At 47.9% G+C, this 18932-nt stretch overlaps 1 protein-coding gene across 4 annotated transcripts in view; it reads right to left on the reverse strand.

The window, feature by feature from the left end:
• The window catches only part of LOC144791082 (disintegrin and metalloproteinase domain-containing protein 9-like), a 2835950-nt gene that overhangs the window by 486561 nt on the left and 2330457 nt on the right, over window positions 1–18932 (reverse strand). The window lies entirely within an intron of this gene.

An 18932-nucleotide genomic window follows, 5' to 3' on the forward strand; every position in this document is an offset into this window, starting at 1 on the left:
CATTTGTTCAAAAAATGAGTCCGAATATATCAATTTCGTGTTTGTAAGCATGGTTTTTGTTCCTGTCTTATTTGACAATTTGAAATAAAATGTTTCAGCATTACTTGTGTTGAACCCTGAAAAGTATGAATATTTGTCATAAAAGGTTCTTGAGCTTCCTTTTGGAGGGGTTGCACAATGTTCCCATTGATTATAATTTAAAACATTACTAGGTTGTGCTGATTTATGTAAAAAATGGTTACCATAGTGGTTGTAGCAGTACATACTATCATAATTAGATGAACCCTGCAAATAATCATGTTTGGTAAATTTAGCAGACATCACTAGATCAGACATCATGTTATTAATACTTTCAAAGTCCCAATCATCAGCAAATGAGTTTGGTTTTACAAAGTCACTCAACGAGATCTTGATTTGGTGTGGATATTTGAGGATCTCAACTGGACCATAGATTTCATAGTCAGTATTGTCCCATGCTACCCCACCCGGTATTGGATTGGCTGTGAAGTTGACTGAAGAAAGTTCTCTTTTCTCGACGTGTGAAGACGTGTGTGGCTTGAGGATCAAGTTGATTTTCTGGCTTGCTGTGTCCATTTTAGCATATTTTCCCTCAATGAAGGGTCCCAAACATAGTATCATGATGAGCCAAAGTATCAGGATAAATGCACCAAAGGACACCCAAAATTCAATCCACGGAGAAATCAGATAGGTTTCTTTCAGCTGTTTCAAACGTTCCTTAGCTTTATCTTTAAAAGTTTTTGTTGATGGCTGTGTCTTTGATTCACTTAGATCTTCAGAAGAATCGTCAAAGTTGATGAAGTAGCCGGATGCCGTTCTGTCTATTGTTCCAATTGCTTCAGGATTACTGTTTCTTGCAGCTTCAGCATATTCATTTGTTACTTCATTGTAGGTTGGTGTGTCTCTACTAAATGTTTTTATTTGGGTCTTCAGAGGTGTGAGTTCCATTGCATTGTTGCATAGTCCTTGTTGTTGTTCTGTAGGCGTTTCGAATGTGATTAGCCTTTTAGTTAGCACCTCTGTACTTGTAGCAAACCTTGGTGTTCTACTACTTATCGGGAGTCCACTTGGCCTACTGTTTGTTATCGGCCACATGATTGTGGTTTTACCAGGTCGATGGATACAACTCGGTTCTCCTTTTTACCAGCAAGTTATGTTATGTTATGTTATGTTATGCAGGGGTTTTGTATAGCGTACGGCTACTCAGAAGAGTGTTTTAAGCCCTTTCCGAAAGGCCAACAAATTAGGAATGCTGCGCAGGGACACAGGAAGTTTATTCCATAACTGAGGTGCTAGTAGTTTAAAAGAGCGGCCTCCGATGCGGGCTCTCTTCACACGAGGAACCGCCGCAAAAGACAGGGCTTCAGACCTGAGCGGCCTAGCAGGCAAATAAAAGGCCAGCCTCTTCTGCAGGTATTTTGCTCCGGAGGCGTGCAAGGCTTTGTGCGCCAGAGTAAGCGTTTTAAAAATTATCCGCTTCCGGACAGGGAGCCAGTGCAGAGCCTCCAGAAGACCCGAGGCTCTGGCACGGCGCGATAGTCCAAAAATGGCCCGTGCTGCCGAATTCTGGACAACCTGTAGCCGTTGGAGCAGATACTCTGGCAAGCCGAGATAAAGGACGTTGGCATAGTCAATTCTCGAGCCTATGATCGCCTGCACCGTGATCTTCCTATGTTCCTCCGATAACAGGGGAAGGAACTTGCGTAGCATCCGGAGTAGGCCAAAGCAGGTACCAGTGAGACCGATTACCTGTGAACGTAGTGTGAGGCCATTATCGATCTTAATCCCAAGGTTTTTAGCCACCTGGGACGAACTTGCTGGTGGAAACATGTTCTCAGGCCACCACACTTTCCAGTCCGGATCCGAACTGCACCCAAAAAAGAGGACCTCGGATTTATCCGAGTTGCACTTGAGGCTATTGTGATGAAACCATTGAAACACCGCCTCAAGGCAACCCTGGATCCTACCTCCATCGAAGTCCGCACCCCTCTCACAGGTGAAGAGGAGCTGGGTGTCATCGGCATAAGAAACGATCTGGGCCCCGAAAGACTCCGCCAATGCCGCCAAAGGGGTCATAAAGATGTTAAATAGAGTTGGACTCAGGACAGAGCCCTGAGGAACTCCGACACCCAATGGCGACATCTCGGCGGAGCAAGCAGAAGCCCAGACCGTTTGTCGACGGCCTGCCAGGAAAGATCGAAACCACTGGAGCACCGTCCCTCGGAGACCAACCACTGAGAGTCTTGCAAGAAGACCCTCATGCGGGACGGTGTCGAAGGCCGCCGACAGATCTAGCATCACCAGCATCGCTCTCCCGCCCGAATCCAGCACCTCCTTAATCGCCTCCGAGACTTCTAGGAGGGCTGTTTCGGTGCTAAGATTGGCGCGGAAACCCGACTGGGTAGGGTGCAGTAGGTCATGTGACTCCAGGTAATCGGCAAGCACCTTATGGACATGCTTTTCAATTACCTTTGCAAAAGCCGGCAGGAGCGAAATAGGTCTATAATTCGCCAACACCTCCACATCCAGGCCAGGCTTTTTAAGCAGGGGAATGATCATGGCCTGCTTCCAGGCCTGGGGAACCACACCCTGTGCAAGAGAACAATTCAACAGGGGGTTCACAAGAGGATTGATGACAGCTGCCATTTTAGCCAAAAATTTTGCCGGACAGGCATCCCGAGGGGAACCTGATTTAAGGCCAGCCATCAGGTCAAATGAGGCGGTCAGCGAGAGAGGAGGGAAAGCTGCCAAGGCCACACCTGCGTTGAGTCGGGTATCAGCGGTTTTCTCCACCCGACCCGGTATCTTAGGCTCCAGCACAAGGAAGGAGTCCTGGATCCGCTGGATCTTAGAGATGAAAAAATCCGCAATCGCCCTGACCCAAGGCGCAGGAGGGGAGGACTGGGTTGGTACTGCGTGAGACGTTGTGAACTCCCGCACAACGGCGAAAAGCTCCTTACAGGAATTGGAGGCAGCTTCAATTTTTCTCGCGAAATAAGCCTTCTTCTCCGCGAGGATGTTCCGATGGTAAGCTTTCGCCACAGACCTGTAGGTGAGTTTCGCCGCTGCGTCGTAATTTGCGCGCCATGCTCTTTCTGCTACCTTGCATTGGCGCCGAGAGGCCGCCAATGCTTCAGTAAACCAAGGGGCAGAGGCACCTTTTCCAGGTTTGCGGAGGGGTCTCAGAGGAGCCAGATCATTAAGTCTCTCTGAGAACCAGGCCTGCAGTTGTTCCACATCCTCCTCTAAGTTTCCTGCTAACACGAAAGGGTGGTCCGCACAAGCTTGTGCTAGCAGTTCCGGAGTAATCCGGTGAAGTGCCCTGAATCCCACGGAAGACTGCCGGGGGGCGCCGAAGGGCTTCCTAACTTCCGAGAAGTAAAATTTCACCAACCTATGGTCGGACCAAAGAACCTGGCTAGGAGCCAGCATCTCTATAGGGGTCGTAGAGAAGGTCAGATCTAAAGTATGTCCCTTCTCATGGGTCGGTCCGATATGATATGGAACCAGGCCCAGAGGGGCTGTGACCTCCCGCATTTTTATCGCATCGGCATCCGTTTCCACGTCCATGTGGACGTTAAAATCCCCGGCAACAATACAATGCTCTGCCGTGAGTAATAAGGAAGAAGTCACCGCCTGGAACTCTTCAAAGAAAGAGCCCATAGGCCCTGGCGGCCGATAGACTAGAAGACCCTTCATCGATTGGTGCAGTGAAAGGACAATGGCAAAGGCAAGGGATTCGCAATCCTTGATCGCGTCCGAGGGGATGATGGTACAGGTGGCTATTTTATTTACTATTAGTGCAACCCCCCCTCCACGCCCCTTCGGCCTATCCTGCCTGAAGATGTTATACTCGGGCGGGAGAGCAGTAGCAACATCTGGGTTGGACGCCTCACCGAGCCACGTCTCGGTGAGCATCAGAAACAAAGGTTTTTCTGAGTCCAGCAGATCAAATATGTCCAGAGCATGCCTGCCCAGAGATCTAGTATTGAGCAGTAAGCCCAGATGTTTAGCGCTAACCACCACCTCCTGCGGCGCCCCGCCAAGATGTTTCTGCGGGCGCCAGCCACACTCAGGGCAGCAGTACTTGCCCTTGTGGCGAGCAGGAAACACCGTACGGCAGGAGCCATTGATGAGTTGCAAGGAACGAAGTTCCGAACCCGAGTAGTAAAGCATCATGCTCACAAGCTCAAGCTATATAAGGAATACAATTGCCCAGTCCTGCCCGTCGCCTCGTACGCCTCCGGGACGCTGACGGGCGCAGACGGGCAGACTCTGGCTCGACTCAGGCGAGAGTCAGGCGCTTCCGCTGCGCGTCACCGCTGCGCGGGAGAAAGCGAGCTTTAAATACAGGCTCACCTGTTGTCCACGCAGAGCACTAGAGCGCTCTGACCAGTGGCACACTATCCACAGCAGTCCCAATATGGCGGCCGGGCGCCTCGAGCTACACTAACAAGGCACAGTGGGGACACAATTTAGGTGCAGGTATGTGGGCGAACTAGTGGCAGTTAAAATACAGATAGTACAATTATTATTAGAGGCTTTGTGCAAAACGAAAATTTCTTTTAAAAAAATTACAGCGCTGCGCGCCAAAATACACGCTAGCACCCGTGCGCATTTAAGATTAGTACAGCTTTCTCTAAGGTCGAGCCACACTAGGTGCTCGCCTTAAATACAGGCTCACCTGTTGTCCACGCAGAGCACTAGAGCGCTCTGACCAGTGGCACACTATCCACAGCAGTCCCAATATGGCGGCCGGGCGCCTCGAGCTACACTAACAAGGCACAGTGGGGACACAATTTAGGTGCAGGTATGTGGGCGAACTAGTGGCAGTTAAAATACAGATAGTACAATTATTATTAGAGGCTTTGTGCAAAACGAAAATTTCTTTTAAAAAAATTACAGCGCTGCGCGCCAAAATACACGCTAGCACCCGTGCGCATTTAAGATTAGTACAGCTTTCTCTAAGGTCGAGCCACACTAGGTGCTCGCCTTAAATACAGGCTCACCTGTTGTCCACGCAGAGCACTAGAGCGCTCTGACCAGTGGCACACTATCCACAGCAGTCCCAATATGGCGGCCGGGCGCCTCGAGCTACACTAACAAGGCACAGTGGGGACACAATTTAGGTGCAGGTATGTGGGCGAACTAGTGGCAGTTAAAATACAGATAGTACAATTATTATTAGAGGCTTTGTGCAAAACGAAAATTTCTTTTAAAAAAATTACAGCGCTGCGCGCCAAAATACACGCTAGCACCCGTGCGCATTTAAGATTAGTACAGCTTTCTCTAAGTGGCGGTAATACAACTGATCTTGTCCCGTTGATGGACAAGACAGGAACTGCTTTTCTGTAAGAAGGCCCAAATTCCTTCTTTACCGCAATCTTTTCTCTGACTAGATCCACGATTTTTGGAATCCAGACAGACCTTGCTGGGACAGGTGGTGGTTCTTCAGTGGTTGTTGGCTGCTGTTTCAACTTTATGTTGCTCAGGTCTTTTCTTGTTTTGTTTAAGTCCTGTAAAATAGCCAAACGATCTTTGATATCAAAGCTTTTTTCTTTCACCACTGAAGTCTGACTGTCAAGATCTAAGACTAGCATCCTAGTCCCAAACAGTAATTCGTACGGACTGAATCCCCTCAGAGAATTTCTTGGCAAGTTGTTTAGACTACGTTGGACACTTATTAGATGTTTGACCCACCCAGCTCCCGAACCTAATACCTTTGCTGTTATAGATTGCTTTATGTCACGGTTTTTTCTTTCAACAATTCCGTTTCCCTCGGGATGAAATGGACAAGAATACCGCAATGCAACACCCATGCTGGCCATGGCCTCCTTATAAGCTCTAGAGCTAAAAGCAGGACCCTGGTCCGAATGCAGCATGCCAATTGCGTATGTGCCGATAAAGACTCGCAAATCTTTTATAACAGTTCTGGCGTCAGCCGTTCGCTGGGGCCACATCCATATGAATTTCGTGCATGAATCCACTGCGACCAAGATATATTTATAGTTATCATCCCTTTGTAAGGGACCACAGTGGTCCAGGTAAACACAGGCTAATGGTTTATCCGAGATTAGAAGGGGTGTCTGTGCTGGTCGTCTCACTGTTGATACTTTCATTTTTTGACATATTTCACATTCTAGAACATAGTTCCTGGTTTGTCTTCTCATTTGTGGCCACCAGTATCTCTGTTTTAATAACGATACTGTGGCTGAGACGCCAGCATGTACAGAAGCAAGTCCTTCGTGTGCCGCTATGATGAGTCCTAACCTATGTTCCATGTTTGGAATTACTCTATCCCCCACTCCAGGGATTCGAGCAAAAGGAACATTATTTGCATCAGTTATGTATGAGTACTTTACTGGAAAGCCTTTCGGGAGTGTTTCTATCGCATCTTTTACTGTAGCGCTGACAGCTTGTAATATATCGCTGTCTATTTTTGTTTTTGACCGAGTGATGGCAGCTACGGAAGCCGTTTGCACAGCTGCCTTCGCGGCCTCATCAGCCAATGAATTCCCTGCAACGTGAACGCCATCACGTTGATGACTCAGTGTATGTATCACGTGAGTCTTTGGTAGTTCCTTTTGTAAAAGAACTACTTGTTCCCAAAGCATTTTATGCTTGATTGTGCCTCCTTTTGCATCCTTAAAACCATTCTGAAGCCAGATCTGTAAGTATTCATTGTAAGACTGAACGCAATAATACGAATCACACACTATGAGTGTGGGGAATTCTCGATCGGTATTTTCAAGCGCCATCTTGAATGCTAGTAGTTCTGCTCGCTGAGCTGTACAATCTCCTAGAGATTGTGTTTTAGTGACCGCTGGTTTGAATTTCCCATCGTGCCAGTGACCTTTTACAATCGCACACGCAGCACTGTAAGCTTGTTTACCTCCTACTGCGGGTTGTGCTGATCCGTCTGTATATATTATACAGCCGTAATGTTCTAGAGGCAGAATTTCGGTCGGCGGCGGACATTCGAATTCGTATTGGAGAAACTCTTGTGTTTTTAAGTTAGGATCAAATTCGTATGCCACGTCTGTTGCTGCAAGAGAATTAGCCCATTGTATCCATCTCGGATGAAGCGCTTTAGCATTCGGTATGCTTGCTTTTGTTACAGCCTCTAGGGCTGGTATCGGTGTAACGATTATTATTCGTTTACCTTGTGAAAGGGCTCGTTCTTTTGCTATAGCTGTCTGTGTTGCAGTAAGAATTTTTTCCGTTGGGCTAAATTTCATTTCAGCTTTAGTGTACAAGTGTGATTTGAATGCAATTGGTACCTTTTCTCCCTCATTAGAGGTCAGGTATGTGAATCCGCATCTTCCTGGGATGACTCGAATCACAAGGTTGCGTGTGTTATCACGTGTTTCTAATTTTGTTTTAATTAACATATCTGTTTGTAAGGATCTCAGAATTTCTGTGTGTTTTTGAGTCCAATTGGTTTTTTTTAAAATCTGGTTTTATTAGATCATAAAGGGGTTTGACCCTTTCTGCGTAATTTGCAATGTATGTTCTTCCGAAATTTAGGAAGCCTAGAATTGACTGTAGGTTTTTTAGTGTTCAAGGTGCTTGGAGTACGGCACATTTCTCTAGGAAATTGTCAGCCAGGCTTTTGCCTTCACTTGATAATTCATATCCTAAGAACAGGACTGTTAGATGGGCAATTCTAGATTTTTTAAAGTTGAATTTGTAACCCTCTGCCGCGAACCCAAGTATTATGGTGTTCACTCACTTCAAGTGAGTATCCAAGTCATCATCTGTTAGGTATATGTCATCGACATAAGATAATGCTTCGTCATCATATGTTTGTAGTAACTCTGTTACCCTCGCTGAGAATACTCCTGGGCTGTTCTTGTACCCCTGGGGTAACTGACAGAATTCTTTTTGAGCGCCATTTATTGAGAACGCTGATAAGTATCTGCTCTCTGGTGCTATATTTTGACAAAAGAATCCATTAGAGATGTCTAATGTTGTTTTATATTTTTTGCGCACTATGTTATTCATCAGTGCAGCACTATGCGAGTTTTGTACTGCAAAAGTTTTGCAACATGAGTTAAGGTGTCTGTAATCCAAAACTAGACGATATGAATTGTCTGGTTTGGAGACAGGAAACAAAGGGTTGTTCATTTGTGAGGTGCAAGTTTCAATCACCCCCTGGTATTCTAGTTGATCTAGAATTTCTTTTACCTGTTTTTTAGCTTCTTGCTTGATTGGATACTGCCTTTGTGCAGTAGGTTGTGATTTTAACTGGATTTTGTGAGGAGGAGAGTCCTCATCCCATCCTACATGATTTTTATATAAAGCAGGAGCCTGAGCTACTGCCCACTTTCTTGCAAGTGTATATTTTTTATGAATTGGAATATGATTTGAGAAGGCAGGCATAATTATTTCTTCGCCATGTGGGCACTCCCTGACGAACTCTGGTGGCCAATCTTTTTCAGCTAGAAGGATGTCATAGCCCTTGGAGAGATTATCCCAAAAAAGGCCCCTTATTTTCCTAGTCTTATCCCCTTCTATACGTAAAGTTATTTCATATATTTTGTGAGGTTTGCTAACTCTGGTGTCTGCAGTTTCCACCTGAATGTATTCATTCGTGTCCACTGTCTCCAGATGATTCATAAGGACTTTGCGTGCTATGCTCACTTCTGCTGCGCTGTCTAGCATTGTCTGAGCCCACTCTCCGTTTTTCAGCTGTGTCCTCAGTATTCTCGGCATTGTTGAATACTTTAATACTGGCTACCTTCTTTTTTGGAAACTGTAATTTTTTATTTGGATGAGCAGGTTCCTTGTCTTTGGACTTGACTTGCCCTTCCCTGGGTTCCGATCGTCCTCTTCTTTCCGATTTCTGCGAGGAAGTCTGAAAAGATTGAGAGGGACGTGTATCAAAATCTTGATATCTATCCGGTTTCTTTATGTTATCCCTATTTCTAAGGTTGTATTTTTTCACAGAGGGCTCCCTTTGGGGAGACTTGGGTCCTTGGTCCGGAGATCTTTCTCTCCGCCGAGGAGACCTTCCTCTGGACTGGAATCTCTTTTCTTTTGGATTGGATTGTTTGTTTCCATCCCAGTTCTTCTTTTGACTGTTTAGATTATTTTTAATAAATATTTTTTCAGGACTTTCAATTAGTTGGGGCTTTACTGGTATTCCACCCAAACTATCTCTACCTAGTTCTTCATAGGATTTTTCTATAATTCTGGCAATTTCAGCTGGTTGGTCTGCTATATCTGTCTCTTTTAACCTCTGGCGGATCGCCACATTCGCTGCTTCTCCTTTTATGTTGGCTAGTAATATTGCCGAGACCTGCTTGAAGTCTTTTAGTAATTTCATACCAAGAGTTAAAGCGGGTTCTGGACCGTATTCGTCTTGAATTTGTTTTAGCACATCTGGTATTACCGACATGGATGGTACACCATGTGTTTTTGTGTAAATGGAAGCAAAGACTGTACCCCAAGTGTCACAGTCCTCCACGTGTGGTGCGATTCCCATTGGAAGACAGATAGTCAGAATCAGTAATAGTCAGACAGATAGTCAGTAATGTCCATAGGTGTGCAGTCCACCTTTTAGGCTAAATGAGCAAGGTCTTCTGCTTTACTTTAAAATATTTAACATTATAAAAGTTACATCAGGTTCTGAGGTTGCAGGATTGTACTTTCTATCCGCATATGTATAATCCATGCTGCATGTAGAAATTTGGCCATATCAACTATGACTACTTCCCTTGTGTCCGATTTTAAAACGCTTAAGGCTAGTGTCTTTATTCCTATAATTCACTTCTTAAATCGGATACTATAGGCAGGGCATAAAAATACAAAGTGCATAATGGTATTGAGGCTCATATTGCATAATTTGCTGAATCCACTATTGTTTCCCCATCTCTCTGTAAACTCTGCTATGGGAAAAGTACTGTATCTAAACTTAAAATAAAGTTGCAGTGGTAGGGAGCCTTGTATCACATCTAGGGGTGCTTCATAGCTGGGAATAATCTTATGGGCTAAACAGCGATCTGTTAAGACTTCCTGATTCACGGGGGCTCTAGATAGCTGGCTAGCAAAATGGCCGCACTCTGGCGAGGTGCCTGCTGCCCAGGGAAACAATCCACAATAATCCTGCCCATCAGGCCGCCGAGACGAGCTGAAAATGCAGTACTGAATAGGGGATACTTAGCACTGACAGTGTTGAGGAGAAAATAATTGCTGCCAAAATCATCGGACATATACAGCACACGACTTGACTCGAGTTGCGCTGTGGAGGCAAAAGGCGGGCTGACCGACACATCCCCGCAGGGGACCCTCATAAGAGGGCGGCCCCCTTAGTGCCACAGGATGGCACACTGGGCAGCCTAGTGTTCCGAGAACCCTTTAGGGTCCCGCTCGTCAATGCCTCCCCCACCCACCCGGAGGCCACTTTGTCCCCTCACCCTGACGCCGTTTCAACATGTCCCCTGAGTTGTTGCATCTCCAACGTGGTGAGTGCATGTCCCCCGCCCGGTTCCCCCAATCTGGGGTAGAACCAAGGGCTGGACGGCCCGGCTACGGCTGCGACCCAGGATGGGTGGAGTTTTTATCAGCTCTTGGCGTCGAGGTTGGTGGAGTTAGAGGCTCTCCCCCTCCGGTTAGGGGGGCAAGGCGGGGCCCCTAATAGGCAGTGATTGCCTTATAGGGGTTACGGGGGATCTCTGCTCACGCGGTAGAGGGGCCCATCGCCCGACTGGGACTGTCTCCTGGAGGGCTGCGCCACGTCGGGTCCTCCCTAGTCCAGTAATACAATTTTATGGTGGGGCTGAGGCCCTGCGCCGCAGGGGGCGTCTTATTTAAGGGGGACAGCAGAGTATGCCGCATCGTTGCCCTCCGAGGGCAGCTGGGCAATCCAGCTAGTCGTCCACTCTAAGCATGACCTCCGATGCGGGGGTAACATTTCCCTCAGCACAGGCCACCTCACGCGCGAGGAGATGGGCCCCGGCCACAAGGCACTGACTGATTGGTGCATGGGAGCTCCCGCTGGGTAGCCCATGGGGGGAGAGAACATCCGAACCCGGCAACATAGTTGAAAGTCGGGTATTCTCATCGGAGGCAGGCCACGTGGGCCTGTGGGACACCCGATGTGGGGTGGGGGGCGGGTAGGCGCGTTGCCCTGGGGACCCGGCTGCTGGCTGCGAGCAGGCGAGCCCCCGCAGTCAGCGCAATATTAAATAGGCAGCCGACCCCCGGCTTTTAGTGGAACCAGGCTACCGGGCATAGAGTGAAGTGGGAGTGGGCGAGCCTCGTACCTCCCCACACCCCACGTTGTGTGCAGTCGGCACGGTTTTGCTATGGCGGGGGACCTTGACACGTGGGCTTGTGAGTCTGGAACTGGCCCCACAGCTGCTCAGTGGGGGCTATTAGCATTGGGGGATGGCCAAATGCAGCCATCACGCCCCCTTCCCTGCCTGCAGGGTTTCCTGCTCAAGCGGAGCGAGGGCCAGTGCCGCTTGCCACGGCAGGGAAACTGGCACGTGGGCCTGATTTCAGGGGCCGGGGGGCAAGCGAGCGTCACGAGGCCGCTCCTCCGCAATTACTGCCGCCAAGGTGGTCGCTTGGTGGGGGGCAGCGAGGTTGCGTGGTATTCCCATGTATCCGATACAAGCGAGTGCCCCAGCCAACCAGGAGCGCCGACCGCATGCCCCTCGCCCCCTCTCTAAACAGTGGGGATGGGCAGTCAGCTAATAGCATGCCGCTCACCTCCCACTGTTTCCTAGCACAGGCACTGGTCCTAAAGGAGTTTCTCCAGTCTCCAAATACATTGGTCCTACTCCCACGGCTGCTTCTTATTTCAGCTAGAATTAGAAATGAGGCTACTTACGTGCACACGATGCTGCACGCACATGGGCTAACACAGTCTTGCTAGCTTTCCAGCGGGGGGCGAGACGCGTTTCAGCAACTGTGGATTATTTAACAAGCAGGGCCGGTCTATGTGGTGGGTGATGTTATGGAGCCGAATTAGCTCAAATGGGAGAGCGTTAGTCTGTAGAGCTATATGTCCCTGGTTCGATCCCGGGTATCGGCAGATGACTTACGTTTCGTGATTATGGCTCCCACGTGCCCTAGCCCCCAACCCAGGGGGCCACGACCAAATTTGAAAATGGTGCCACAGGAACGAGGCCCCCGCACTCTTCCAAGGGGCCAAGTGCTTTTTCAAAATGGTGCCCACATGAATAAGGCCCCCACCTCCTCTACGGAGCTAAGAGAATTAAAAAAAATTGGCGCCCAATTTTAAAGATTGCCCGCACTAGAACCTGGGCGTGTTCAAGGCACCGTGTTTGTTTTGCAACTTTTGGTATTGTAACCTAGATTGCAATAGTTGGCCTTGGGTCTGAGGAGCGCTTTTATCCTTTATTCTCCTTTTATGTAACTAATCAGCATTCATCAGCTGATGGCACTGCCCGTAGCGCGCTCGACGAGGTGCTCAGTATCGCTAGGTCCCCAGGTTCGCGGCTGCGGGACTCCGCGGTCCATTTCTTCTGGTGTCTCTATATTTCAAAAGGTTGCCCCCCTCTTTGTACCGGCGCGTCCTAGATACTTACTACTTACAAAGCAGGTTTGAAGTGCCGGGACTCAAATTTTATGGCAAGACCGGAGGCTCCTATTATGCTTACTTATCTTGCATTTTATTCTATAGCAGCCAAGAGAAGTGTAAGAACTACAGTTCCCAGAGGGCCAGGCAACAACTGGGCCATGGGAACGAGAAAAAACGAGATAACAGTAACCAATCAGTAGACACATAATAGATAAGAGCCCACACTGACAGCGCAGCTCCCTCTTTTCTTGCTGCTCGCAGTCAGATAAGTGTTCTCTTATCTATGCTCGCTATGTTTTATGTATATTTATGCGTGTTTATGGTTTCAGCTTAATTTTACTTGCTGGTTTATGCTCTGTATGCACGCGCTATTGCGCCGCTTTGACTGGCGCTTTGTGCGCTTCCTTACATTTCAGGTGTTCACGCTCGTTTCACGCTCGTTTCTCTCCCCCTCTCCCCACCCTTGCAGTGGTTTCGCCCGCTCCGCGGTCTTCGCGCTTGTTCGCGAACATTCTTACCGCTTTGGAGCTCGCCTGCCTCACCGGCGCCGGAGCCTGTTTTCCGACTTCCCCTGCCTCTCATAACGTTCATGCTCCGCTTTCCGTTTTCCCTGCCAGTTTTATTCATATTCTCGGAGCCGGCTGCCTGCCTGCCTTCAGCCCGGTCTCCTCGCTCTGCTTCAGAGTCAGCCCGCCCCTGTTCACTCCCCTATTCACGCCCCCTATATTTTCCACATTCACATTAACCCTTACCTGCCCTGCTTGGCTGCAATGGAAATTGAAAGCTCTTCTGAGGAAAATTCCTCTAATATGGATAATGGGTCTCTCAAGCAGGACCTACACAGATTTATCAATAACTCTGTTGAACAGGCAATGGAAGTGTCTATGAAAAGACTGTCTAAAAATATGGAGAATTCCATGGTCAGCTAGTTGTCCAAGGTTTTGGCCCATTCTGCGGGGGATAGCAGAAAACGAAAGGTGGAACACTCTGCTTCTGTGCAAAAGTCTAAAAAGTCAGCTATGGTTAGCGAGTCTCACTCGCTTATGGACGAGGACGCAGTGCCTCCCAGGCCTCCTGCTAAGGAGGGGTTTGTCGGTTCCGAGGGCAAAAAGAAGCAAAAATCCATGCACACAGAGTCTCCTACAAAAAAATTGATGATTTCCACCATCTTGGACACAGATGATGATATGCCTGATGCTGACGATCTATTTGATATCTTTGATGTCACTGACCCCCCTCCCCCCAAACTTCCCAAAAGTGATTCCTTTAACTTTGAGCCAGTGTTTGACTCGGAGGGTCTCCCTATGTTTGACCCGTCATCCATTCGTCATCCCAACTCGACTGAATGGCTACCCTCTCACCATGTTGGTGAATACATTTCCGCCCGCCTTCGTCTCCCTCTTGAGGCGGCTGTGCGTTCCAGGTTGAAGTCTGAGTGTCCCAAACCTGCCCTCCCTGATAAAATCACCCTCGTCCCTTGTATCGACCAACCTCTCCTTACCTTCTTTTCTAAATTTGGCAAAGACCCTCGACGTGGGGTTGACAAGGCATGGTCCACGTGTCAAGACAAATTATTGGACATTGTGGGTCCCTTAGCCCGTATCTTCGACATGGCAGAGTCTGCCCGTCTTGAAGGTTCTGATCTTTCAGCCGAGGACATTTCCATGTGGGTCCAACGTGCCTTTTGCCTTTTGGGCAATGCCAACGCAGCCATTACCCACGAACGACGTAAGGGCCTTTTGATCAAATTGGATCCCAAGCTGGCCAACCTTGCTCCTATGGACCCCGGCTCAAAGGCGAATGGTCTTCTCTTTGGGGAGAATTTGGTTTGCGACATCAGCCGATTTGTCTCTACCTTCGCTTCTCTTGTCAAGGCTCAGCAATCTATCAAAAAGACTTTCGCCCCTCGGGTTTTTGGCCGGGCCGGACGAGGCAGGGGTCGCTCTTCCGGCCGTCCCTACAATCAAGGCTCCAAGAGTTCTTACGACAACACCCAAGAATACAAGCCGCGATTTTATCCACAGCGAGGCCGTGGTTTCCGCGGCCGAGGGCGTCAAGGTTATCGCAACTCCAACTCCAATCAACCAGGTAAGCCTGTCTTCTTTCCCTCCTGTAGGGGGTCGATTGAAACTGTTTCTACCAAAATGGCATTCCATAAGCGCAGACCCGTGGGTCCTCAACACGGTTCAAGGCTATCTTATAGAGTTTTACTCTCCTCCTGTCCAGACCTTTTCCCCTCCTCCTCATGTGTTCTCTCTGCACATGGCAAATCTCATTTCAAACGAGATAAAATCCCTCTTACAAAAACAGGCCATTCAAATTTTTCCTTACGACTCTACAGGCTTCTTAAGCTCCATTTTTCTGGTTCAAAAGAAAAACAAGAAGTTACGCACTGTCATAAACCTGAAATGGTTCAACCACTTTGTGGTGTATCGTCATTTCAAAATGGAGACGATCCTTCATCTGAGGGATACCCTTCGGCCACACGATTGGATGGTTCGCTTGGATCTCCAAGACGCCTATCTCACAGTTCCTATCCACCAGTCTCACTGGAAGTTTCTCCAATTTCAGTGGTCAGGAGTGACCTACTGTTTCTCCTCTCTTCCCTTTGGTCTCTCCTCGGCGCCATGGTGCTTCACGAAACTGCTGAAGCCAGTGGTCGCCTTTCTTCGCTCTCTTGGTATCCGTCTCATAATCTACCTAGACGATATTCTACTCCTGAATTCAGACAAACAGGGTCTCCTCGCAGATCTTCAGACCACTCAGGGTCTTCTTCTGGACTTAGGTTTTCTGGTAAACCTCGAGAAATCTTCTCTGGTCCCTTCTCAGAGCATGGAATTTCTGGGCTTCCTTATGGATTCGGTGGCGGCGTCATTACGCCTTCCCCTTTCCAAGATTTCCAAAATCAAAGCGGAAATTGCATCGGTGCTCCATCTTTCTGTCATCTCCCTCAGATCTCTGGCCAGGATTGTCGGTCTTCTTTCCTCTTCTATTCAGGCAATATTTCCGGGCCCCTTGCACTACCGGGCCCTTCAACGCTTGAAGATCAGACATCTTCGCCAAGGCCTAGCTTATTCAGAGGTCGTCGCTCTAGACCAAGAATCCCGCACAGAACTCCAATGGTGGATAGATCATTTAGATGCGTGGAACGGGCGCACTATCTTCGCCACATCCCCAGATCTTGTATTAGAATCCGATGCCAGTCTATCGGGCTGGGGCGCCCGCTGTGGTCCAATCTCGACTGGAGGAGCATGGTCAAGAGAGGAGTCCAGACTGCACATAAATTGTTTAGAGATGCTTGCTGGCTCCTTTGCGATCAAAAGTCTTTCCAAAGACAGGATCCGCTGTTCCATACTCTTACGCATGGACAATGTTTCTGCGGTTCGCTACATAAATCATCTCGGCGGAACCAAGTCCAAACCCCTAGCAGACTTAGCGAAAAGTCTGTGGGAATATTGTCTGGCCCATCATCTCTCCTTGACAGCGGAGTATCTTCCGGGCAACCTCAATTCAGTAGCAGACTGGCACTCGAGGTTCCTGCGCGACTCCAGCGACTGGAGGCTTTGTCTCTCCGTCTTCCTTTCTCTTTCACATTTATGGGGTCCCTTTTCTATCGATCTCTTTGCTTCTCGCCTCAATTCCCAATTGCCCCAGTTTTACAGCTGGAGACCAGACCCCTTGGCTCTGGCCACGGATGCCTTCCTCCAAGATTGGTCTCGTCAACTCAATTATGCCTTTCCTCCTTTCCTTATGATCAACAGAGTGCTGGCGCAAGTTCGTCGCCAGGAATCCTCTCTGGTACTGTTAGTTCCTTTCTGGCAAGCTCAAATCTGGTTCCCTATTCTTCTAGAAATGGCGATGGATTTTCCTGTACTTCTGCCATCCTTCGACGATCTTCTTCTCAACCCTCTAGGCGAGCGTCACAGCTTGATCCTGGATCACTCCCTCACTCTGTCGGCCTGGAAAGTTTCCGGCCTCCCCCTTCTAACATCCTCATTTCACAAGAGGCTGCTCACTTTATCAGCCAGGCCCGGGCCCCAGGCACTTCCAAAGCCTACAAATCCGCCTGGTCTCTTTGGGCAAGCTGGTGTCTGGAAAGGTCTCTCGATCCCTTTTCAGCCTCTCTAAGTTCTGTTATCAACTTCTTAGCTTCTCAGGCCAGCGCTGGGAAGGCCTATCGGACTATCAACCTTTATCGCTCTGCTATCTCCCTCCATCATGCCCACATTGATGATAAGCCCGTTGGGGCTCATCCTCTGATTTGTCGCCTCCTCAAGGGTGTTCGATGCTCTAAACCACCGTTGGCTAAGTATACCTTTTTGTGGGATGTTTCTGTTGTACTTAAATTGTTCTTGAATTGGCCCTCGAATTCGGCTTTGTCTCTCAAAATGTTGTCAGCCAAACTTACTATGCTGCTTTGCCTGGTGTCTATCAAAAGGGTTTCTGATGTTAGAGCCTTGGATGTTTCTTCTCGCCTTTTTTCCCCTACAGGTGTGCTGTTCCAGATTCGCAGGCGCACGAAGACTAACTTAGACTCTGTTTTTTATCCCTATTTTCCTGATCAACCCCAACTTTGTGTGGGACAGTGTTTGAAAATGTATGAACAAAAGACCGCTGATCTCAGAACGCCCTCTTGTTCTCAACTCCTCATTTCCTTTCGTAAACCTCACCTTCCTGTTTCCTCCCCTACCCTTGCCAGGTGGGTTCGCTGGGTTATGTCCCTTGCCGGTATTGATGTCTCTGTTTTCGGAGCACATTCGGCTAGGGGAGCCATGGCTTCTAAGGCCTTTTGGGCTGGCTCCCGTTTAGAGGACATACTGAGATCAGCAGATTGGTCCAATGACAGTGTTTTCCGCATGTTTTATTGTAAGCCTATTCATTCTGTTGCTTCTGATGTTGTTAATTTGCTTTGAACAAGCATAATAGGAGCCTCCGGTCTTGCCATAAAATGTAGATTTTCCTAGTTATTATGACGGAAAGTCTTAATTTTATTAAAGACACGGAGGCGAGTATTATCCCGCCGCTACACTACTAACATGTGTTCTCCCTCCCTACAGCGAATCCGGCCTTGCCTCCTGCCTCATAAAAGATCTACTCTCCAGCGGTTCCGTTCATCTCCTGCTTGGATGTCTCCTCCGGTTCTTTCAACTCCTTCGGATCCTTTCCTTGGACTTTGGCTATGGATTCCACTGATTAAGGACTTCTGCTCCTGGACTTTGGCGTTCTTTCTGGTTATGGCTATTTTTCCTTTATTTTCTATTGTTATCTGACTGTCTCTCAGCGAAAAGAGGAAGCTGCGCAGTCAGTGTGGGCTCTTATCTATTATGTGTCTACTGATTGGTTACTGTTATCTCGTTTTTTCTCGTTCCCATGGCCCAGTTGTTGCCTGGCCCTCTGGGAACTGTAGTTCTTCCACTTATCTTGGCTGCTATAGAATAAAATGCAAGATAAGTAAGCATAATACTCGCCTCCGTGTCTTTAATAAAATTAAGACTTTCCGTCATAATAACTAGGAAAATCTACATTGATGATTATGTCACTCCTGCGCCGGTTGGGAGGTCGGAGGACACGAGTGCGCCCCCGTTTGTACAGCGGGGACTAGGCCAGGCTCAGCTGGAATCCCAGTCGGGCAGATTTCTTTAGTTCAAGATGCATCGGTTTTCAGAAGGCCAATGGTATTGTCTGATGCAGTTAGGTATGGAAATAACCAGGAACACAAAAGCTGAGGAGAGGAAACGGCCCAGCGGTTAAGACTGCCAATTGTTGTGCGCAAGTCCAGGGTTCGAGGCGCAGCTGGGTCCTCTTTCTGGGATTTCTTGCGGAAGTTGCATTTTCTCGACATGCATAAAGGGTTGTAATATTTTAAAATTTTCTCATGTAAGGTATTTGCTACGCAATCCTGTCGATTTCAATGTGTAAATTATGCTGACACTGCTCTCCACTTTGGGGCGAACTGAGTTATTTCATAGCTAGATTTTTAACGGAGGTGCAGGGGCGAGCAACAACTTGTGAGTGGAAGATTTCACCAATCAGTTGTAATCTAGCAAGCAGTAAGTGCGGCTGGACAGCATATATCTTTATCTGCTGTTCAGATCGATAATTATTCTTCCTGTGCCTAAGAATGAATCAATCTGACCTTGTGTAATGTTACTGATGTACTAGTAAAGGGCAAAGTTTTTTGGTCTCTGTGCACACTTTTATTTCAAACGTTTTATTTTAGTTGTACGTGTTTTTTTGTTTAGCGCTACAAATTGTTACACGATGCCTATTCGTGTCTTTTATGAAGACGAATTATGTGAAAGATAACCAACTTCCACTAACTGTGCGCTGATATTTCACTTGAAACTTTGAATGTTTCTTC

Source organism: Lissotriton helveticus, chromosome 11, assembly GCF_964261635.1.
Source record: "Lissotriton helveticus chromosome 11, aLisHel1.1, whole genome shotgun sequence".
Lineage (NCBI taxonomy): Eukaryota > Metazoa > Chordata > Amphibia > Caudata > Salamandridae > Lissotriton > Lissotriton helveticus.